This window comes from Callospermophilus lateralis, chromosome 18 (assembly GCF_048772815.1).
Source record: "Callospermophilus lateralis isolate mCalLat2 chromosome 18, mCalLat2.hap1, whole genome shotgun sequence".
NCBI lineage: Eukaryota > Metazoa > Chordata > Mammalia > Rodentia > Sciuridae > Callospermophilus > Callospermophilus lateralis.
In genome coordinates this window covers 25,063,734-25,088,702 of record NC_135322.1, presented here as the reverse complement: position 1 = coordinate 25,088,702, position 24,969 = coordinate 25,063,734, and positions in this window count along the sequence as shown.

Here is a 24,969-nt window from a genome sequence, read left to right as displayed (position 1 = left end):
CTAAATCAAACAAGGTTTGTGGTAACTTCATGAAACTTGACACAATAAAATAGTTCTAAGTTCTCTTTCTGTGGTTTGTTTCTTCTTGATTTAGCACTAAGCAGAAATTTTCAAAGGACACATTAATCGAAAGGTGTTACCAAGCTTCCTTTAAACTACGAGTTCCCTGAAAACTCAGCATATAATTTTTCATCCAATCTTCATGATACTTTCAGGTAATAATAAGTACACCAATCCCACTTGACTGCCGATTTTTCGTTCTTCTAATTTGAAGCATTTGTTTTCAGTAAGAGCTTGAATTTTTAGGTTTCACTGTGCATTCTCTTATATGGATAGATGTAACTGGAACTCTAAATCAAACACGTTTTATGATAGCTTCATGAAATTTTACACAATAAAAAAGATCTAAGTTCCTTTTCTAGGGTTTGTTTCCTCTTGATTTAGCACTAAGCAGAGACTGGCAACGAACACTTTCATTGAAAAATTTTGCCAAGCTTCCTTTAAACTACGAGTTCCCTGAAATCTCAGAATATATTTTTTTTCTCCAATCTTCATTATACCTTCAGGTAATGATAAGTACACCAATCCCCCTTGATGGCCTAAATATCGTTCTTCTAGGTTGAAGCATTCGTTTAAATAAGAGCTTGAATTTTTAGGTTTCACTGTGTATTCTCCAATATGGATATATGTAATAGGAACTCTAAGTCAAACACCGGTGTGCTAGCCTATTGTAACTTGACAAAATAAAAGTAGTTCTAAGTTCTCTCTCTATGGTTTGTTTCCTCTTTATTTAGCACTAAGCAGAGAATGGCAAAGAACACTTTCATTAAAAAATGTTGCCAAGCCTCCATTAAACTACAAGTTCTCTGAAATCTCAGCATATATTTTTTCATCCACTCTTCATGAGAATTTCAGGTAATGATCAGGTAGACAATCCCACTTGGCTGCCCAAATTTCGTTCTTCTTGGTTGAAGCATTCATTTGCAGTAAGAGCTTGAATTTTTAGGTTTTACTGTGTATTCTAATATATAGATACATGTAATTGGAACTCTAAATCACACACGGTTTGTGATAGCTTCATGAAACTTGACAGAATAAAGTAGTTCTAAGTTCTCTCTCTATGGTTTGTTTCCTTTTTTTTAGCACACTGCAGATACTGGCAACGAAGACTTTCATTGAAAGAAGTTGCCAAGCTTCCATAAAACAAAGAGTTCCTGAAATCTCAGCATATATTTTTTCATCCACTCTTCATGATACTTTCAGGTAATGATCAGTTCAACAATCCCACTTTAGCTACCCAAATTTCGTTCTTCTAGGTTGAAGCATTCATATGCAGTAAGATTTTGAATTTTTAGGTTTCACTGTGTATGCTCCTATATGTATAGATACAATTGGAACTCTAAATCAAACACGGTTTGTGGTAGCGTCATGAAACTTGACACAATGAAGTAGTTCTAAGTTCTCTTTCTTTGGATTTTTTCCTGTTGATTTAGCACGAAGGGAGACTGGGAAAGATCACTTTATTTGAAAGGGGTTGCAAAACTTCCATAAAACCAAGATTTCCCTGAAATTTCAGCATATATTTTTTCATCCATTCTTAATGACATTTTCAGGTAATGATGAGTTCAACAATCCCACTTGGCTGCCCAAATTTATTTCGTCTAGGATGACGCATTCGTTTGCAGTACCACTTTTAATTTTTAGGTTTCACTCTGTTTTCCCCTATATGGATAGATGTATTTGGAACTCTAAATCAAACACGATTTGTGTTAGCTCCTTGAAACGTAAAAAATAAAGTAGTTCTAACTTCTATCTCTATGGTTTTTTTTTCCTGATTTAGTGCACTGCAGAAACTGGCAAAAAAACCCTTTCTTTGAAAGGTGTTGACAAGCTTCCTTTAAACTATGAATTCCCTGAAACCTCAGCATATATTTTTTCATCCAATCTTCATGATACATTCTGGTAATGATAAGTACACCAATCCCACTTGGATGCCCAAGTTTTGTTCTTCTAGGTTGAAACATTCGTTTGCAGTAAGAGTTTGAATTTTTAGGTTTCACTGTGTCTTCTCCTATATGATACATGTAATTGGAACACTAAATCAAACACGATTTGTGGTAGCCTCATGAAACTTGACACAATAAAGTAGTTCTAAGTTCTGTTTCTACGGTTTGTTTCCTCTTCATTTAGCACAAAGCAGAGACTGGCAAAGAACACTTTCTTTGAAAGGGGTTGCCAAGCTTTCATATAACAAAGAGTTCCCTGAAATCTCAGCATATATTTTTTCATCCATTCTTCATGATGCTTTCAGGTAATGATGAGTTCAACAATCCCACTTGGCTTCCCAAATTTATTTCTTGTAGGTTGAAGCATTCGTTTGCAGTAACAGTTTCCATTTTTAGTTATCAATCTGTTTTCTCCAATATAGATAGATGTAATTGGAACTCTAAATCAAACATGGTTTGTACTTGCCTTTTGAAACTTGAAAAAATAATGTAGTTCTAAGTTCTCTCTCGATGGTTTGTTTCCTCTTGATTTAGCACTTAGCAGAGACTGGGAAAAAACACTTTCCGTTAAAGGTGTTCCCAAGCTTCGTTTAAACTACGAGTTCCCTGAAATCTCAGCATATATTTTTTTCATCCATTCTTCATGATACTTTCAGGTAATGAACAGTTAAACAATTCCATTGGCTGCCCAAATTTCCTTCTTCTTGGTTGAAACATTCGTTTACAGTAAGAGTTTTAATTTTTAGGTTTCATTTGTTATCCTCTACATGGATAGATGTAATAGGAAGTCTAAATCATACACGGTTTGTGGGAGCGTTATGAAACTTGGCACAATGAAGTAGTTCTAAGTTCTCTTTTTATGTTTTGTTTCCTCTTGTTTTAGCGCAAAGCATAGACTGGGAACGAACACTTTTTTGAAAGAAGTTGCCAAGCTTCCTTTGAAAAACGAGTTCTCTGAAATCTCAGCATATATTTTTTTCATCCATTCTTTATGATACTTTCAGGTAATGATGAGTTCAACAATCCCACTTGGCTGCCCAAATTTCATACTTCTAGGTTGACGAATTCGTTTGCAGTAAGTGCTTGAATTTTTAGGTTTCACTGTGTATTCTCCTATATGAATAGATGTAATTGAAACTCTAAATCAAACACTGTTTGTTGTAGCCTCATGAAACTTGACACAATAAAGTAGTTCTAAATTCTCTCTCTCTGGTTTGTTTCCTGTTGATTTAGCACTAAGCAGAGACTGGGAAAAAACACTTTTATTGAAAGGGGTTGCCAAGCTGCCTTTAAACTACTAGTTCCCTGAAATCTCAGAATATATTTTTTCATCTACTCCTCATGATACTTTCAGGTAATGATTAGTTCAACAATTTCACGTAGCTGCCCAAATATCCTTCTTCTAGGTTGAAGCACTCGTTTCCAGTAACACTTTTAATTTTAAAGTTTCACTCTGTTTTCTTCTACATGGATTGATGTAATTGGAAGTCTAAATCAAAAACGGTTTGTGTTAGCTTCATGAAACTTGACAAAATAAAGTAGTTCTAACTTCCATCTCTATGGTTTGTTTCCTCTTGATTTAGCGCACTGCAGAGACTGGCAAAAAAAACACTATCATTGGAAGGGGTTTCCAAGCTTCCTTTAAAGTATGAGTTCCCTGAAATCTCAGCATATATTTTTTTCATCCAATCTGCATGATACTTTCAGGTAATGATAAGTACACCAATCCCCTTGGCTGCCCAAATTTCGTTCTTCTAGGTTGAAGCATTCGTTTGCATTAAGACTTTGAATTTTTAGGTTTCACTGTGTATTCTCCTATATGGACACATGTAATTGAACTATAAACAAACACGGTTTGTGGTAGCGTCATGATACTTGACACAATGAAGTAGTTCTACGTTCTCTTTCCATGTTTTGTTTCCTTTTGATTTAGCGCAAAGGAGAGACTGGGATAGAACACATTCTTTGAAAGGGGTTGCCAAGCTTCCATAAAACAAATAGTTCCCTGATATCTCAGCATATATTTTTTCATCCAATCTTCATGATACTTTCAGGTAATGATGAGTTCAACAATCCCACTTGGCTGTCCAAATTTCGTTCTTCTAGATTGAAGCATTCGTTTGCAGTAAGAGCTTAAATTTTTTGGTTTCACTGTGTATTCTCCTATAAGGATAGATGTAACTGGAACTCTAAATCAAACACGGTTTGTGGTAGCTTGTTGAAACTTGACACATTTAAGAAGTTCTAAGTTCTGTTTCTAAAGTTTGTTTCCTCTTGATTTAGCACAAAGCAGAGACTGGCAAAGAACACTTACATTGAAAGGTGTTGCCAAACTTCCTTTAAGGTATGCCTTCCCTGAAATCTCAGCATAAATTTTTTTATCCTTCTTCATGAAACTTTCAGGTAATGATAAGTACACAAATCCCACTTGAATGCCCAAATTTCGTTCTTTTAGGTTGTAGCGTTCGTTTGCAGTAAGAGCTTGAATTTTTAGGTTTCACTGTGTATTCTCCAATATGGATAGATATAATTGGAACTGTAAATCAAACACGGTTTGTGCTAGCCTCTTGAAACTTGACAACATAAAAGTAGTTCTGAGTTCTCTCTCTATGGATTGTTTCCTCTTGATTTAGCTGTAAGCAGAGGCTGGCAAAGAACACTTCCATTGAAAGGTGTTGCCAAGCTTTCTTTAAGCTGCGCGACCCTGAAATCTAAGCATATATTTTTTTATCCAATCATCATGATACTTTCAGGTAATGACCAGTTCAACAATCCCACTTGGCTGTCCAAATTTCGTTCTTCTAGATTGAAGCATTCGTTTGCAGTAAGAGCTTAAATTTTTTGGTTTCACTGTGTATTCTCCTATAAGGATAGATGTAACTGGAACTCTAAATCAAACACGGTTTGTGGTAGCTTGTTGAAACTTGACACATTTAAGAAGTTCTAAGTTCTGTTTCTAAAGTTTGTTTCCTCTTGATTTAGCACAAAGCAGAGACTGCCAAAGAACACTTACATTTAAAGGTGTTGCCAAGCTTCCTTTAAGGTATGCGTTCCCTGAAATCTCAGCATAAATTTTTTTATCCTTCTTCATGAAACTTTCAGGTAATGATAAGTACACAAATCCCACTTGAATGCACAAATTTCGTTCTTCTAGGTTGTAGCGTTCGTTTGCAGTAAGAGCTTGAATTTTTAGGTTTCACTGTGTATTCTCCAATATGGATAGATATAATTGGAACTGTAAATCAAACATGGTTTGTGCTAGCCTCTTGAAACTTGACAACATAAAAGTAGTTCTGAGTTCTCTCTCTATGGATTGTTTCCTCTTGATTTAGCTGTAAGCAGAGGCTGGCAAAGAACACTTCCATTGAAAGGTGTTGCCAAGCTTTCTTTAAGCTGCGCGACCCTGAAATCTAAGCATATATTTTTTTATCCAATCATCATGATACTTTCAGGTAATGATCAGTTCAACAATCCCACTTGGGTGCCCAAATTTTGTTCTTCTAGGATGAAGGATGTGTTTGCAGTAAGAGCTTGAATTTTTAGGGTTCACTGTGTATTCTCCCATTTAAATACATGTATTTGGAACGCTAAATCAAACACGGTTTGTTGTAGCTTCATGAAACTTGACACAATCAAATAGTACTGAGTTCGCTTTCTACGGTTTTTTTCATCTTGATTTAGCACTAAGCAGAGACTGGCGAAAAACTCTTTCATTGAAAGATGTTGCTGGGCTTCCTTTAAAATACGAGTTCCCTGAAATCTCAGCATATATTTTTTCATCCAATCTTCATGATACAGTCAGGTAATGATAAGTACACCAATCCCACTTGACTGCCCAAATTTTGTTCTTCTAGATTGAAGCACAAAAGAGCTTGGATTTTTAGGTTTTACTGTGTATTCTCCAATGTGGATAGATGTAATTGGAACTCTAAATCAAACACGGTTTGTGCTAGCCTCTTGAAACGTGACAAAATAAAAGTAGTTCTAACTTCTCTCTCTATGGATTGTTTTCTTTTGATTTAGCACTAAGCAGAGACTGGCAAAGAACACTTTCTTTAAAAGGGGTTGTCAAGCTTCCATAAAACAAAGAGTTCCTTGAAATCTCAGCATACATTTTTCCATCCATATTTCATGATACTTTCAGGTAATGATGAGTTCAACAATCCCACTTCGCTGCCTAAATTTCCTTCTTCTAGGCTGAAGCATTCGATTGCAGTAACAGTTTCCATTTTTAGGTTTCAATCTGTTTTCTCCATATGGATAGATGTAATTGAAACTCTTAATCAAACACGGTTTGTGCTAGCCTCTTGAAACTTGACAAAATAAGGAAGTTCGATGTTCTCTCTGTATGGTTTGTTTCCTCTTGATTTAGCCCTAAGCATAGACTGGCAAAAAACACTTTCATCGAAAGGGTTTGCCAAGCTTCCATTAACCTTTGAGTTCCCTGAAATTTAAGCATATATATTTTCATCCAATCTTCATGATACTTTCAGGTAATGATCAGTTCAACAATCCTACTTGGCAGCCCAAATTTCGTTCTTCTAGGTTAAAGCATTCTTTAGTAGTAAGAGCTTGAATTTTTAGGTTTCACTGTGTATTCTCCTATATGGATAGATGTTTTTGGAACTCTAAATCAAACACGGTTTGTGGTAGCTTCATGAAACTTGACATGATAAAACAGTTCTAAGTTCTCTTTCTATGGTTTGTTTCCTCTTGATTTAGCAATAAGCAGACACTGGCAAAGAATACTTTCATTGAAAGTTGTTGCCAAGCTTCTTTTAAACTACGAGTTCCCTGAAATCTCAGCATATATATTTTCATCCAATCTTCATGATACTTTCAGGTAATAATAAGTATACCAATCCCACTTGACTGTCCAAATTTCGTTCTTCTAATTTGAAGCATTCGTTTGCCATAGGAGCTTGAATTTTTAGGTTTCACTGTGTATTCTCCGATATGGATACATGTAATTGGAACTCTAAGTCAAACACGGTTTGTGGTAGCTTCATGAAACTTGACACAAAAAAGTAGTTCTACTTCTGTTTCTATGGTTTGTTTCCTCTTGATTAAGCACAAAGCAGAGACTGGCAAAAACACTTTCTTTGAAAGGGGTTGCCAAGCTTCCATAAAACAAAGAGTTCCTTGAAATCTCAGCTTATATTTTTCCATCCATTTTTCATGATACTTTCAGGTAATGATGAGTTCAGCAATCCCACTTCGCTGCCCAAATATCCTTCTTCTAGGTTGAAGCATTCAATTTCAGTAACAGTTTCAATTTTTAGGTTTCAATTTGTTTTCTCCATATGGGTAGATGTAATTGAAACTCTAAATCAAACACGGTTATTGCTAGCCTCGTGAAACTTGACAAAATAAATTAGTTCTAAGTTCTCTCTGTATGGTTTGTTTCATTTTGATTAAGCCCTAAGCATAGAAAGGGGTTGCCAAGCTTCCATTATACTACGAGTTCCCTGAAACCTCAGCATATAGATTTTCATCCAATCTTCATGACACTTTCAGGTAATAATAAGTACACCAATCCCACCTGACTGTCCAAATTTTGTTCTTCTCATTTGAAGCATTCGTTTGCCATAAGAACTTGAATTTTTAGGTTTCCCTGTGTATTCTCCTATATGAATAGATGTAATTGGAACTCTAAGTCAAACACGGTTTGTGGTTGCTTCATGAATCTTGACACAATATAGTAGTTCTAAGTTCTGTTTCTATGGTTTGTTTGCTCTTGATGTAGCACAAAGCAGAGACTGGCAAAGAACACTTTCTATGAAAGGGGTTGCCAAGCTTCCATAAAACAAAGAGTTCCTTGAAATCTCTGCATATATTTTTCCATCCATTCTTCATGATAGTTTCAAGTAATGATGAGTTCAACAATCTCACTTGGCTGCCCAAGATTTTTTCTTTTAGGTTGAAGCATGCGTTTGCAGTAACAGATTCCATTTTTAGGTTTCAATATATTTTCTCCAATATGGACAGATGTAATTGGAACTCTAAAACAAACATGGTTTTTTGCTAGCCTCTTGAAGCTTGACAAAATAAAGTAGTTCTAATTTCTCTCTCTATGGTTTGTTTCCTCTTGATTTAGCCCTAAGCATAGACTGGCAAAAAACACTTTCATTGAAAGGGGATGCCAAGCCTCCATCAAACTACGAGTTCCATGAAATCTCAGCATATATTTTTTCATCCAATCTTCATGATACTTTCAGGTAATGATCACTTCAGCAATCCCACTTGGCTGCCCAAATTTCGTTCTTCTAGATTGAAGAATTCGTTTGAAGTAAGAGCTTGAATTTTTAGGTTTCACTCTGTATTCTCCTCAATGGAAACATGTAATTAGAACTCTAAATCATACACGGTTTGTGGTAGCTTCATGAAACTTGACACAAAAATAGTTCTAAGTTCTCTTTATGGTTTGTTTCATCTTATTTTACACGAAGAAGAGATTTTCAACGCAGACTTTCATTGAAAAGTGTTGCCATGCTTCCTTTAAACTACGAGTTCCCTGAAATCTCAGCATATATTTTTTCATCCAATCTTCATGATAGTTTCAGGTAATGATCACTTCATCAATCCCACTTGGCAGCCCAAATTTCGTTCTTCTAGGTTGAAGAATTCATTTCCAGAAAGAGCTTGAATTTTTAGGTTTCACTCTGTTCTCCTATATGGACAGATGTAATTGGAACTCTAAATCAAACAAGGTTTGTGGTAACTTCATGAAACGTGACACAATAAAACAGTTCTAAGTTCTCTTTCTATGGTTTGTTTCTTCCTGATTTAGCACTAAGCAGAAATTTTCAAAGGACACTTTAATTGAAAGGTGTTACAAAGCTTTGTTTAAACTACGAGTTCCCTGAAAACTCAGCATATATTTTTTCATCCAAACTTCATGATACTTTCAGGTAATAATAAGTACACCAATCCCACTTGACTGCCCATTTTTCATTCTTCTAATTTGAAGCATTCGTTTGCAGTAAGAGCTTGAAATTTTAGGTTTCACTGTGTATTCTCTTATATGGATAAATGTAATTGGAACTCTAAATCAAACACGTTTTATGATAGCTTCATGAAATTTTACACAATAAAATAGTTCTAAGTTCTTTTTCTAGGGTTTGTTTCCTTTTGATTTAGCACTAAGCAGAGACTGGCAAAGAACACTTTCATTGAAAAATGTTGCCAAGTTTCCTTTAAACTACGAGTTCCCTGAAATCTTAGCATATATTTTTTTCTCCAATCTTCTTTATACCTTCAGGTAATGATAAGTACACCAATCCCACTTGACGGCCTAAATTTCGTTCTTCTAGGTTGAAGCATTCGTTTGCAGTAAGGACTTGAAATTTTACGTTCCACTGTGTATTCTCCAATATGGATATATGTAATAGGAACTCTAAATCAAACACGGATGTGCTAGCCTATTGAAACTTGACAAAATAAAAGTAGTTCTAAGTTCTCTCTCTATGGTTTGTTTCCTCTTGATTTAGCACTAAGCAGAGAATGGCAAAGAATACTTTCATTGAAAAATGTTGCCAAGCCTCCATTAAACTACTACTTCTCTGAAATCTCAGCATATATTTTTTCATCCACTATTCATGATAGTTTCAGGTAATGATAAGTTAAACAATCCCACTTTGCTGCCCAAATTTCGTTCTTCTTGGTTGAAGCATTCATTTGCAGTAAGAGCTTGAATTTTTAGGTTTCACTGTGTATTCTAATATATAGATATATGTATTTGGAACTCTAAATCACACACGGTTTGTAATAGCTTCATGAAACTTGACAGAATAAAGTAGTTCTAAGTTCTCTCTCTATGGTTTGTTTCCTTTTTTTTAGCACACTGCAGATACTGGCAACGAAGATTTTCAGTGAAAGAAGTTGCCAAGCTTCCATAAAACAAAGAGTTCCCTGAAATCTCAGCATATATTTTTTCATCCACTCTTCATGATACTTTAAGGGAATGATAAGTTCAACATTCCCACTTTAGCTTCCCAAATTTCGTTCTTCTAGGTTGAAGCATTCATTTGCAGTAAGATTTTGAATTTTTAGGTTTCACTGTGTATGCTCCTATATGTATAGATACAATTGGAACTCTAAATCAAACACGGTTTGTGGTAGCGTAATGAAACTTGACACAATGAAGTAGTTCTAAGTTCTCTATCTATGGATTTTTTCCTATTGATTTAGCACGAAGGGAGACTGGAAAAGATCACTTTATTTGAAAAGGGTTGCAAAACTTCCATAAAACAAAGATTTCCCTGAAATTTCAGCATATATTTTTTCATCCATTCTTAATGACACTTTCAGGTAATGATGAGTTCAACAATCCCACTTGGCTGCCCAAATTTATTTCGCCTAGGATGAAGCATTCGTTTGCAGTAACACAACACATATTTCCCCTATATGGATAGATGTAATTGGAACTCTAAATCAAACACGGTTTGTGTTAGCTCCATGAAACGTAAAAAATAAAGTAGTTCTACCTTCTATCTCTATGGTTTTTTTTTCCTGATTTAGTGCACTGCAGAAACTGGCAAAAAAAACCCTTTCTTTGAAAGGTGTTGACAAGCTTCCTTTAAACTATGAATTCCCTGAAACCTCAGCATATATTTTTTCATCCAATCTTCATGATACATTCTGGTAATGATAAGTACACCAATCCCACTTGGATGCCCAAATTTTGTTCTTCTAGGTTGAAACATTCGTTTGCAGTAAGAGTTTGAATTTTTAGGTTTCACTGTGTCTTCTCCTATATGATACATGTAATTGGAACACTAAATCAAACACGATTTGTGGTAGCCTCATGAAACTTGACACAATAAAGTAGTTCTAAGTTCTGTTTCTACAGTTTGTTTCCTCTTCATTTAGCACAAAGCAGAGACTGGCAAAGAACACTTTCTTTGAAAGGGGTTGCCAAGCTTCCATAAAACAAAGAGTTCCCTGATATCTCAGCATATATTTTTTCATCCAATCTTCATGATACTTTCAGGCAATGATAAATACACCAATCTTACTTGACTGCCAAAATTTCGTTCTTCTAGGTTGAAGCATTCGTTTGCAGTAAGAGTTTCAATTTTTAGGTTTCACTGTGTGTTCTCCTAAATGAATAGATGTAATTGGAACTTTAAATCCACCACGGTTTGTGGTCGCTTCATGAAACTTGACACAATAAATTAGTTCTTAGTATTCTTTCTAAGTTTTTTTTCCTCTTGATTTAGCACAAAGCAGAGACTGGCAAAGAACACTTTTTTGAAAGAGTTTGTGTAGCTTCCAAAAAAGAAATAGTTCCCTGAAATCTCAGCATATATTTTTTCATCCAATCTTCATGATACTTTCAGGTAATGATCACTTCAGCAATCCCACTTGGCTGCCCAAATTTCGTTCTTCTAGATTGAAGAATTCGTTTGCAGTAAGAGCTTGAATTTTTAGGTTTCACTGTGTATTCTCCTATATGGATAGATATCATTTGAACTATAAATCCAACACGGTTTGTGGTAGCTTCATGAAACTTGACAAAATAAAGTTGTTCTAAGTTGTGTTCTATGGTTTGTTTCCTCGTGATTTAGCACAAAGCAAAGTTGGCAAATAACTTTTTCTTTGAAAAAACTTGCAACGTTTCCAAAAAACAGAGTTCCCTGAAATCTCAGCATATATTTTTTCATCCACTCTTCATGATACTTTCAGGTAACGATCAGTTCAACAATCCCACTTGGCTGCCCAAATTTCGTTCTTCTAGTTTGAAGTATTCGTTTGCAATAACACTTTTAATTTTTAGGTTTCACTCTGTTTTCTCCTATAAGGAGAGATGTAATTGGAACTATAAATCAAACACGTCTTGTGCTACCTTCATGAAACTTGACACAATAAAGTCATTCTCTGTTCTATCTCTATGGTTTATTTCCTCTTGAATACATGCAAAGCAGAAACTGGCTGAAAACACTTTCAATGAAAGGGGTGGCCTAGCTTCCATAAAATTACGAGTTCCATGATATCTCTGCATAAATTTTTTCAACTAGTCTTCATGATACTTTCAGGTAATGATCAGCACACCAATCCCATTTGGCTGCCCAATTTTCATTCTTCTAGGATGAAGATTTCGTTGGCAGTGAAAGTTTGAATTTTTCGGTTTCAGTCTGTTTTCTACTATTTGGATAGATGTAATTGGAACTCTAAATCAAACACGGTTGGTGGTACCTTCATGAAACTTGACACACTAAAATGGTTCTAAGTTTGCTTTCTATGGCTTGTTTCCTCTTGATTTAGCACAAAGCAGAGACTGGCGAAAAACACTTTCATTGAAAGGGGTTGCCAAGCTTCCATTAAACAAAGATTCTTCTGAAATGTCAGCGTATAGTTTTTAATCCAATTTCATGATACTGTCAGGTAATGATCAGTTCAACAATCTCAGTTGGCTGCCCAAATTTCGTTCTTCTAGGTTGAAGCATTCATTTGCCATATGAGTTTGAATTTTTAGGTCATTCTGTATTCTCCTATTTGGAGAGATGTAATTGGAACTCTAAATCAAACACGGTTTGTGATAGCCTCTTGAAACTTGAAAAAATAAACGAGTTCTAAGTTCTCTACCTATGGTTTATTTCCTCTTCATTTAGCTCTAAGCAGAGATTGGCAAAAAACACTTTCATTGAAATGGGTTGCCATGCTTCCAATACACTCCGGGTTCCCTGAAATCGCAGCATATATTTTTATCCACTCTTCATGATACTTTCAGGTAATGATCAGTTCAACAATCCAACTTGACTGCCCAAATTTCGTTCTCCAATTTTGAAACATTCGTTTGCAGTAAGGAATTGAGTTTTTAGTTTTCACTGTGTATTCTCCTCTATGGATAGATGTAATTATAACTCTAAATAAAACACGGTTTGTGGTAGCTTCATGAAACTTGACAAAATAAAGTAGTTCTAAGTTCTGTTTCTATGCTTTGTTTCCACTTGATTTAGCACAAAGTAGAGACTGGCAAGGAACTCTTTCTTTGAAAGAGCTTGGCAAGCTTCCATAAAAGAAGAGTTCCCTGAAATCTCAGCATATATTTTTTAATCCACTCTTCATGATACTTTCAGGTAATGATCAGTTCAACAATCCCACTTGGCTGCCCAGATTTCGTTCTTCTTGGTTGAAGCATTCGTTTGCAGTAACAGTTTCAATTTTTATGTTTCAATCTGTTTTCTTCAATATGGATAGATGTAATTGGAACGCTAAATAAAACACAGTTTGTGCTAGCGTCTTGACACTTGACAAAATAAAGTAGTTCTAAGTTCTCTCTCTATGGTTTGCTTCCTCTTGATTAAGCACTAAGCAGAGACTTGCAAAAAACACTTTCATTGAAAGGGGTTGCCAATCTTCCATTAAAATACGAGTTCGCTGAAATCTCAGCATATATTTTTTCATCCACTCTTCATGATACTTTCAGGTAATGATCAGTTCAACAATCCCACTTTGCTGCCCAAATTTTGTTCTTCTAGGTTGAAGCATTCGTTTGCAGTAACAGTTTAAATTTTTAGGTTTCAATCTGTTTTCTCCATTATGGATAGATGTAATTGGAACTCTAAATCAAACACGGTTTGTGCTAGCCTCTTGAAACTTGACAAAATAAAGTAGATCTAAGTTCTCTCTCTATGCATTGTTTCTTCTTGATTTAGCACTGAGCATAAACTGGCAAAAAACACTTTCCATGAAATGAGTTTCCAAGCTTCCATTAAAGTACGAGTTTCCTGAAATCTCAGCATATATTTCTTCTTCCACTCTTCATGATACTTTCAGGTAATGATCAGTACACCTTGGCTGCCCAAATTTCTTTCTTCTAGGTTGAAGCATTCCTTTGCAGTAACCGTTTCAATTTTGAGGTTTCAATCTGTTTTCTCCAATATGGACAGTTGTAATTTGAACTCTAAATCAAACACGGTTTGTGCTAGCTTCTTGAAACTTGACACAATTAAGTAGTTCTAATTTCTCTCTCAATGGTTTGTTTCCTCTTCATTTGTGCAAAGCAGTAACTGGCAAAAAAATCCCCTTATATTGAAAAAGTTTGCCAAGCTTCCTTTAAACTACGAGTTCCCTGAAATCTCAGCATATATTTTTTCATCCAATCTTCATGATACTTTCAGGTAATGATAAATACACCAATCTTACTTGACTGCCAAAATTTCGTTCTTCTAGGTTGAAGCATTCGTTTGCAGTAAGAGTTTCAATCTTTAGGTTTCACTGTGTGTTCTCCTAAATGAATAGTTGTAATTGGAACTTTAAATCCACCACGGTTTGTGGTCGCTTCATGAAACTTGACACCTTACATTAGTTCTTAGTATTCTTTCTAAGGTTTGTTTCCTCTTATTTAGCACAAAGCAGAGACTGGCAAAGAATACTTTCTTTGAAAGAGGTTGTTTAGCTTCCATAAAAGGAATAGTTCCCTGAAATCTCAGCATATATTTTTTCATCCAATCATCATGATTCTTTCAGGTAATGATCAGTTCAACAATCCCACTTGGCTTCCGAAATTACGTTCTTCTACTTTGACGCATTCATTTGCAGTAAGCGCTTGAATCTTTAGGTCTCAATGTGTATTCTCCTATATGGATAGATGTAATTGGAACTCTAAATCAAACATGGTTTGTGCTAGCTTTTTGAAACTTGACACAATTAAGTAGTTCTAAGTTCACTCTCTATGGTTTGTTTCCTCTTGATTTTGCGCGAAGCAGTAACTGACAAAAAAACCCTCATGTTGAAAATGTTTCACAAGCTTTTTTTAACCTACGAGTTCCCTGAAATCTCAGCATATATTTTTTCATCCAATCTTCATGATACTTTCAGGTAATAATAAGTACACCAATCTTACTTGACTGCCAAAATTTCGTTTTTCTAGGTTGAAGCATTCATTTGCAGTAAGAGTTTGAATTTTTAGGTTTCACTGTGTGTTCTCCTAAATGAATTGATGTAATTGGAACTTTAAATCCACCACAGTTTGTGGTAGCTTCATGAAACTTGACAGAATAAATTAGTTCTAAGTATTCTTTCTTTGGTTTTTTTCCTCTTGATTTAGTACAAAGCGGAGACTGGGAAAGAACACTTTTTTTTGAAATGGTTTGCCAATCTTCCATGAAACAAAGAGTTCCCTGAAATATCAGCAAATATTTTTTCATCCAATCTTCATGATACTTCAGGTAATGATAAGTACACCAATCCCACTTGGCTGCCCAAATTTCCTTCTTCTAGGTTGAAGCATTTGTTTGCATTAAGAGTATGAATTTTTAGGTTTCACTGTGTATTTTCCTATAAGTATAGATGTAATTGGAACTCTAAATCAAACACCGTTTGTGATATTGTCATGAAACATAACACAATTAGGTAGTTCTAAGTTCACATTCTATGGTTTGTTTCCTCTTGATTTAGCGCAAAGCAGAGATTGGGGAAGAACACTTTCTTTTAAAGGTGGTGCCAAGCTTCCATAAAACAAAGAGTTCCCTGTAATCTCAGCATATATTTTTTCATCCATTCTTCATGATACTTTCTGGTAATGATGAGTTCAACAATCCCATTTGGATGCCCAAATTTCGATCTTCTAGATTGATTCATTTGTTTGCAGTAAGAGCTTGAATTTTTAGGTTTCACTGTGTATTCTCCTATAATGATAGAAGTAATTGGAACTCTAAAGCAAACACCGTTTGTGGTAGCTTCATGAAACTTGACACAATAAAGTAGTTCTAAGTTCTGTTTCTATGGTTTGTTTCCGTTTGTTTTAGCACAAACTAGAGACTGGCAAAGAACACTTTTTTGTAAGGGGTTGCCAAGCTTCCATAAAACAAAGAGTTCACTGAAATCTCAGCATATATTTTTTTCATGTATTCTTCATGATACCTTCAGGTAATGATGAGTTCAACAATCCCACTTGGCTGCCCAAATTTCTTGCTTATAGGTTGAAACATTCGTTTGCAGTAACAGTTTCCATTTTTAGGTTTGAATCTGTTTTCTCCAATATGGATAGATGTAATTGGAACTCTAAATCAAACACTGGCAAAGAAACACTTTCATTGAAAGGGGTTGCCAAGCTTCCTTTGAACTACGAGTTCCCTGAAATGTCAGCAAATATTTTTTTATCCAATCTACATGATACTTTCAGGTAATGATAAGTATACCAGTCCCACTTGGCTGCCCAAATTTCATTCTTCTAGGTTGACGAATTTGTTTGCAATCAGAGCTCGAATTTTTAGGTTTCACTGTGTATTCTCCTCTATGGATAGATGTAACTGGAATTCTAAATCAAACACCGTTTGTGGTAGCTTCATGAAACTTGACACAATAAAGTAGTTCTAATTTGTATTTCTATGGTTTGTTTCTTCTTGATTTAGCACAAAGCAGAGACTGGCAAAAAATACTTTCTTTGAAAGGGGTTGCCAAGTTTCCATAAAACAAAGAGTTCCCTGAAATCTCCGCATATGTTTTTTCATCCATTCTTCATGATACTTTCAGGTAATGATGAGTTCAACAATTCCACTTGGCTTCCCAAATTTCTTTCTTCTAGGTTGAAGCATTCGTTTGCAGTAACAGTTTCCATTTTTAGGTTTTAATCTGTTTTCTCCAATATGCATAGATGTAATTGAAATTATAAATCAAACATGGTTTGTGTTAGCCTCTTGAATATTGACAAAAAATAAAGTAGTTCAAAATTCTCTCTCTATGGTTTGTTTCCTCTTAATTTAGCACTCAGCAGAGACTGGCAAAAAACACTTTCATCTAAAGGGGTTGCCAAGCTTCCATTAAACTACGAGTTCCCTGAAATCTCAGCACATACTTTTTCATCCAATCTTCATGATAATTTCAAGGAATGATAAGTACACCAGTCCCAATTGGCTTCCCAAATTTCGTTTTCCTAGGTTGAAGCATTCGTTTGCAGTAAGAGTATGAATTTTTAGGTTTCACTGTGTATTCTCCTATACGTATAGATGTAATTGCAACTCTAAATCAAACACCGTTTGTGGTAGCGTCATGAAACTTGACACACTTAAGTAGTTCTAAGTTCAATTTCTATGGTTTGCTTCCTCTTGATTTAGCGCAAATTAGAGACTGGGAAAGAACACTTTCTTTTAAAGGCGTTGCCAAGCTTCCATAAAACAAAGAGTTCCCTGAAATCTCAGTATATATTTTTTCATCCATTCTTCATGATACTTTCATGTAATGATGAGTTCAACACTCCCACTTGGCTGCCCAAATTTCGTTCTTCTAGATTGATCCATTCGTTTGCAGTAAGAGGTTGAATTTTTAGGTTTCACTGTGTATTCTCCTATATGGATAGATGTAATTGGAACTCTAAATCAAACACCGTTTGTGGTAGCTTCATGAAACTTGACAAAATAAAGTAGTTCTAAGTTCTGTGTCTATGGTTTGTTTCCTTTTGATTTAGCACAAAGCAGAAACTGACAAAGAACGCTTTTTTTGAAAGGGGTTCCCAAGCTTCCCTAAAACAAAGAGTTCACTGAAATCTCAGCATATATTTCTTTCATCCAATCTTCATGATACTTTCAGGTAATGATGAGTTCAACAACCCCACGTGGCTGCCCAAATTTCTTTCTTCTATGTTGAAGCATTCTTTTGCAGTAAAGGTTTCCATTTTTAGGTTTCAATCTGTTTTCTCCAATATGGATAGATGTAATTGGAACTCTAAATCAAACACGGTTTGTGCTAGCCTCTTGCAACTTGACAAAATAAAGAAGTTCTAAGTTCTCTCTCTATGGTTTGTTTTCTCTTGATTAATGCACTGCAGAGACTGGCAAAAAAACACTTTCATTGAAAACGGTTGCCCAGCTTCCTTTGAACTACGTGTTCCCTGAAATCTCAGCAAACATTTTTTCATCCAATCTACATGATACTTTCAGGAAATGATACGCACACCAGTCCCACTTGTGTGCCCAAATTTCATTCTTCTAGGTTCAAGCATTCCTTTGCAGTAAGAGTTTGAATTTTTAGGTTTCACTGTGTATTCTGCTATATGGATAGATGTAATTGGAACTCTAAATGAAATACGGTTTGTGGTAGCGTCATGAATCTTGCCACAATGAAGTAGTTCTACATTCTCTTTCTATTGTTTGTTTCGACTTGATTTAGCGCAAAGCAGAGACTGGGAAAGAACAGTTTCTTTGAAAGGGGTTGTCAACTTCCATAAAACAAAGTGTTTCCTGAAATCTCAGTATATATTTTTTCATCCATTCCTCATGATACTTTAAGGTAATGATGAGTTCAACAATCCCACTTGGCTCCCCAAATTACGTTCTTCTTGATTCAAGCATTTGTTTGCAGTAAGAGGTTGAATTTTTATTTTTCACTGTGTATTCTCCTGTATGGATAGATGTAATTGGAACACTAAATCATACACGGTTTGTGGTAGCTTCATGAAACTTGACAGAATAAAGTAGTTCTAACTTCTATTTCTATGGTCGGTTCCTCTTTATTTAGAACAAAGCAGAGACTAGCAAAGAACGCTTTTTTTGAAAGTGGTTCCCAAGCTTCCCTAAAACAAAGAGTTCACTGAAATCTCAGCATATATTTCTTTCATCCAATCTTCATGATACTTTCAGGTAATGATGAGTTCAACAACCCCACTTGGCTGCCCAAATTTCTTTCTTCTATGTTGAAGCATTCTTTTGCAGTAATGGTTTCCATTTTTAGGTTTCAATCTGTTTTCTCCAATATGGATAGATATAATTGGAACTCTAAATCAAACACGGTTTGTGCTAGCCTCTTGCAACTTGACAAAATAAAGTAGTTCTAAGTTCTCTCTCTATGGTTTGTTTTCCCTTGATTTAGTGCACTGCAGAGACTGGCAAAAAAACACTTTCATTGAAAACGGTTGCCCAGCTTCCTTTGAACTACGAGTTCTCTGAAATCTCAGCAAACATGTTTTCATCCAATCTACATGATACTTTCAGGAAATGATACGTACACCAGTCCCACTTGTCTGCCCAAATTTCATTCTTCTAGGTTGAAGCATTCCTTTGCAGTAAGAGTTTGAATTTTTAGGTTTCACTGTGTATTCTTCTATATGGATAGATGTAACTTGAACTCTAAATCAAATACGGTTTGTGGTAGCGTCATGAATCTTGCCACAATGAAGTAGTTCTACGTTCTCTTTCTATTGTTTGTTTCCTCTTTATTTAGTTCAAAGCAGAGACTGGGAAAGAACACTTTTTTGAAAGGGGTTGCCAACTTCCATAAAACAAAGAGTTTCCTGAAATCTCAGTATATATTTTTTCATCCATTCCTCATGATACTTTAAGGTAATGATGAGTTCAACAATCCCACTTGGCTCCCCAAATTACGTTCTTCTAGAATCAAGCATTTGTTTGCAGTAAGAGGTTGAATTTTTAGGTTTCACTGTGTATTCTCCTGTATGGATAGATGTAATTGGAACACTAAATCATACACGGTTTGTGGTAGCTTCATGAAACTTGACAGAATAAAGTAGTTCTAAGTTCTATTTCTATGGTTAGTTTCCTCTTTATTTAGAACAAAGCAGAGACTAGCAAAGAACACTTTTTTTGAAAGGGGTTGCCAAGCTTCCATAAAACAAAGAGTTCCCTGAAATCTCAGCATTTATTTTTTCATCCAATCTTCATGATACTTACAGGAAATAATCAGTTGAACAATCCCACTTGGTTGCCCAAATTTTCTTCATCTAGGTTGAAGCATTCGCTTGCAGTAAGAGCTTGAATTTTTAGGTTTCACTGTTTATTCTCCCAAATGGATAGATGTAATTGGAACTCTAAAACAAACACGGTTTGTTTTAGCTTCATGAAAACTGACAATATAAAGTAGTTCTAAGTTCTATCTCTATGGTTTGTTTCCTCTTGATTTAGTGCACTGCAGAGACTGACAAAAAACCCTTTCTTTTAAAGGGGTTAACAAGCTCCCTTTGAACTACGAGTTTCCTGAAATGTCAGCATATATTTTTTCATCCAATCTTCATGATACTTTCAGGCTATAATAAGTACATCAGTCCCACTTGGCTCTCCAAATTTTGTTCTTCTAGATTGAAGCATTCGTTTGCAGTAAGAGATTGAATTTCTTGGTTTCACTGTGTATTCTCATATATGGTACTCTAAATCAATCACGGTTTGTGGTAGCATTATGAAACTTGACAAAATGAAGTAGTTCTAAGTTCTCTCTCTAGGGTTTGTTTCCTCTTGATTTAGCACTAACAAGAGAATGGCAAAGAAAACTTTCATTGAAAGGGTTTTCCAAGCTTCCATTAAACTTCGAGTTCCCTGAAATCTCAGCATATATTTTTTCAACCACTCTTCATGATACTTTCAGGTAATTATCAGTTCAACAATCCCACTTGGCTGCCCAAATTTCTTTCCTCTAGGTTGAACCATTCGTTTACAGTAAGAGCTTGAATTTTTCATTTTCTCTGTGCATTCTCCTACATGGATAGATGTAATTGGAACTCTAAATCAAACACGGTTTGTGGTAGCTTCATGAAACTGGACACAATAAAGTAGTTCAAAGTTTTGTTTCTATGGTTTGTTTCCTCTTGATTTAGCACTAAGCGTAGACTTTCAAAAACACTTTCATTGAAAGGGTTGCCAAGCTTCCATTAAACTATGAGTTCCCTGAATTCTCAGCATATATTTTTTTATCCACACTTCATGATACTTTCAGGTAATGATCAGTTCAACAATCCCACTTGGCTGCCCAAGTTTCCTTCTTCTAGGTTGAAGCATTCGTTTGCAGTAAGAGCTTGAATTTTCAGGTTTCACTGTGTGTTATCCTATATGGATAGATGTAATGGGAACTCTATATCAAACACGGTTTGTGGTAGCTTCATGAACCTTGACACAACAAAGTAGTTCTAAGTTTTGTTTCTTTGGTTTGTTTCCTCTTGATTTTGCACTAAGCATACACTTTCAAAAAACACTTTCATTTAAAGGGGTTGCCAAGCTTCCATTAAACTACGAGTTCCCTGAAATCTCAGCATATATTTTCTCATCCACACTTCATGATAATTTCAGGTAATGATCAGTTCAACAATCCCACTTGGCTGCCCAAATTTCCTTTTTCTAGGTTGAAGCAATCGTTTGCAGTATCACTTTTAATTTTTAGGTTTCACTCTGTTTTCTCCTTCATGAATTGATGTATTTGGAAGTCTAAATCAAACACGGTTTGTGTTAGCTTCATGAAACTTGACAAAATAAAGTAGTTCTAAGTTTTATCTTTATGGTTTGTTTCCTCTTGATTTGGCGCACTGCACAGACTGATAAAAAGACACTTTCATTGAAAGGGGTTGCAAGCTTTCTTTGAACTATGAGTTCCCTGAAATCTCAGCATATATTTTTTCATCCAATCTTCATGATACTTTCAGGTAATGATCAGTTCAACAATACCACTTGGATGCCCAAATTTGTTTCTTCTAGGTTGAAGCATTCGTTTTCAGTAAGAGCTTGAATTTTTAGATTTCACTCTGTATTCTGCTATATGGATAGATGTAATTGGAAATGTAAATCAAACACGGTTTGTGGTAGCTTCATGAAACATGACACAATAAAATAGTTCTAAGTTCTCCTTCTATGGTTTGTTTCCTCTTAATTTAGCACTATGCAGAGAATGACAAAAACACTTTCATTGAAAGTGTTGCCATGCTTCCTTTAAACTAGGAGTTCCCTGAAACATCAGCATATATTATTTCATCCGATCTTCATGATACTTTCAGGTAATGATAAGTATACCAATCCCACTTGACTGCCCAAATTTCGTTCTTCTAGGTTGACGCATTCGTTTGCAGTAAGAGCTTGAATTTTTAGGTTTCACTGTGTATTCTTCAATATGGATAGATGTAATTGGTACTCTAAATTAAATACAGTTTGTGCTAGCCTCTGAAACTTGACAAAATAAATTTTTTCTAATTTCTCTCTCTATGGTTTGTTTCCTCTCGATTTAGAACTAAGTAGAGACTGGGAAAGAACACTTTCATTGAAAGAGGTTGCCAAGCTTCCAATAAACTACGAGTTCCCTGAAATCTCAGCATATATTTTTTCATCCAATCTTCATGATACTTTTGGGTAATGATAAGTACACCAATCTCAATTGACTGCCCAAATTTCGTTTTTCTAGGTTGAAGCATTTGTTTGCAGTAAGAGCTTGAATTTTTAGGTTTCACTATGTATTCACCAATGTGGATAAATGTAATTGGAACTCTAAATTAAACACGGTTTATGGTAACTTCATGAAACTTGACACAATAAAGTAGTTCTAATTCCTGTTTCTTTGGTTTTTCCTCCTGATTTAGCTCAAAGCAGAGACTGGCAAAGAACACTTTTTTTTGAAAGGGGTTGCCAAGCTTCCATTAAACAAAGAGTTCCCTGAAATCATAGCATACATTTTTTCATCAATTCTTCATGATACTTTCAGGTAGCGATGTGTTCAACAATCCAACTTGGCTACCCAAAGTTCTTTCTTATAGTTTCAAGCTTTCATTTGCAGTTACAGTTTTCATTTTTATGTTTCAATCTGTTTTCTCCAATATGGACAGATGTAATTGAAACTATAAATCAAACACGGTTTGTGCTAGCCTCTTGTACCTTGACAAAATAAAGTAGTTCCAAGTTCTTTCTCTATGGTGTGTTTCCTCTTGATTTCGCACTAAGCAGAGACTGGGAAAAAACACTTTCATTGAAAGGGGTTGCCAAGCTTCCTTTAAACTATGAGTTCTCAGATATCTCAGCATATATTTTTTTCATCCAATCTTCATGATACTTTCAGGTAATGATCAGTTCAAAAATCACACTTGGCTGCCCAAATTTCGTTCTTCTAGGTTGAAACATTCGTTTGCAGTAAGAGCTTGTATTTTTAGGTTTCACTGTGCATTCTCCTATATTGATAGATGTAATTGGAACCCTAAATCATACACGGTTTGTGGTAGCTTCATGAAACTTGACACAATAAAGTAGTTTTAAGTTCTCTTTCTAGGGATTGTTGTCTTTTGATTTTGTGCAAACCAGAGACTGGCATAAAACACTTTTATTGAAAGCGGTTGCCATGCTTCCTTTAAACGACGAGTTCCCTGAAATCTCAGCATATATGTTTTCATCCAATCTTCATGATACTTTCAGGTAATTATCAGTACAACAATCCCACTTGGCTGCACAAATTTTGTTCTTCTAGGTTGAAGCATTCGTTTGCAGTAAAATCTTGAATTTTTAGGTTTCAGTGTGCATTCTCCTATAGGATAGATATATTTGGAACTCTAAATCAAACACGGTTTGTGGTAGCTTCATGAAACTTGACAAATAAAGTAGTTCTAAGTTCTCATTCTATGGTTTGTTTCCTCTTGATTTTGCGCAATCCAGAGACTGGTAAAGAACACTTTCTTTGAAAGGGGTTTCCAAGCTTCCATAAAACAAAGAGTTTCCTGAAATCTCAGCATATATTTTTTCATCCACTCTTCATATTACTTTCAGGTAATTATCAGTTCTACAATGCCACTTGGCTGCCCAAATTTCGTTTTATCTAGGTTGAAGCATTCGTTTGTAGTAACCGTTTCTATTTTTAGGTTTCAATCTGTTTTCTCCAATATGGATCGATGTAATTGGAACTCTTTCAAACACGGTTTGAGCTAGCTTCATGAAACTTGACACAATAAAGTAGTTCTAAGTTCTCTCTCAATGGTTTGTTTCCTCTTGATTTAGCACACTGCAGAGACTGGCAAAGAACACTTTCTTTGAAAGGGTTGCCAAGCTTCCATAAAACAAAGAGTTCCCTGAAATCTCAGCATATATTTTTTCATCCACTCTTCATGATACTTTCAAGTAATGATCAGTTCAACAATCCCACTTGGCTGCCCAAATTTTATTCTTCTAGGTTGAATCATTCGTTTCAAGTAAGAGCTTGAATTTTTAGGTTTCACTGTGCATTCTCCTATATGGATAGATGTAATTGGAACTCTAAATCAAACACAGTCTGTTGTAGCTTCATGAAACTTGACACAATAAAGTACTTCTAACTTCTCTTTCATCCTTGTCTTGTTCCAGATTTCAGAGGGAATGCCTTTAGTTTTTTTCCATTTAGAATGATGCTAGCCTGAGGCTTAGCATATATAGCTTTTATAATTTTGAGGTATGTTCCTGTTATCCCTAGTTTTTCTAATGTTTTGAACATAAAGGGATGCTGTACTTTGTCGAATGCTTTTTCTGCATCCATCGAGATGATCATATGGTTCTTATCTTTAAATCTATTGAAGTGGTGAATAACGTTTATTTATTTCCGTATATTGAACCAGCCTTTCATCCCAGGGATGAATCCTACTTCATCATGGTGCACAATCTTTTTGATATGTTTTTGTATACGATTTGCCAGAATTTTATTGAGGATTTTTGCATCTAAATTCATTAGGGATATTGGTCTGTAGTTTTCTTTCTTTGAGGTGTCCTTCTCTGGTTTGGGAATCAGGGTGATATTGGCCTCATAGAATGAATTTGCGATTTCTCCCTCTTTTTCTATCTCCTGAATTAGATTATGGAGTATTGGTATTAGTTCCTCTTTAAAGGTTTTGTAAAACTCCGCTGTATATCCTTCCGGTCCTGGGCTTTTCTTGGTTGGTAGTCTTTTGATGGCTTCTTCTATTTCCTCCCTTGATATTGATCTGTTTAGGTTGTTTATATCTTCCTGATTCAATCTGGGTAGTTCATATGTCTCAAGGAATTTATCTATGCCTTCACTATCTTCTATTTTATTAGAGTATATGGTTTCAAAATAATTTGTAATTATCTTCTGTATTTCTGAATTGTCTGTTGTGATGTTGCCTTTTTCATCCTGTGAGCTAGTAATTTGGGTTCTCTCTCTTCTTCTCTTTGTTAGCGTGGCTAGTGGTCTATCAATCTTATTTATTTTTTCAAAGAACCAACTTTTAGTTTTGTCAATTTTTTCTATTGTTTCTTTTGTTTCGATTTCATTGATTTCAGCT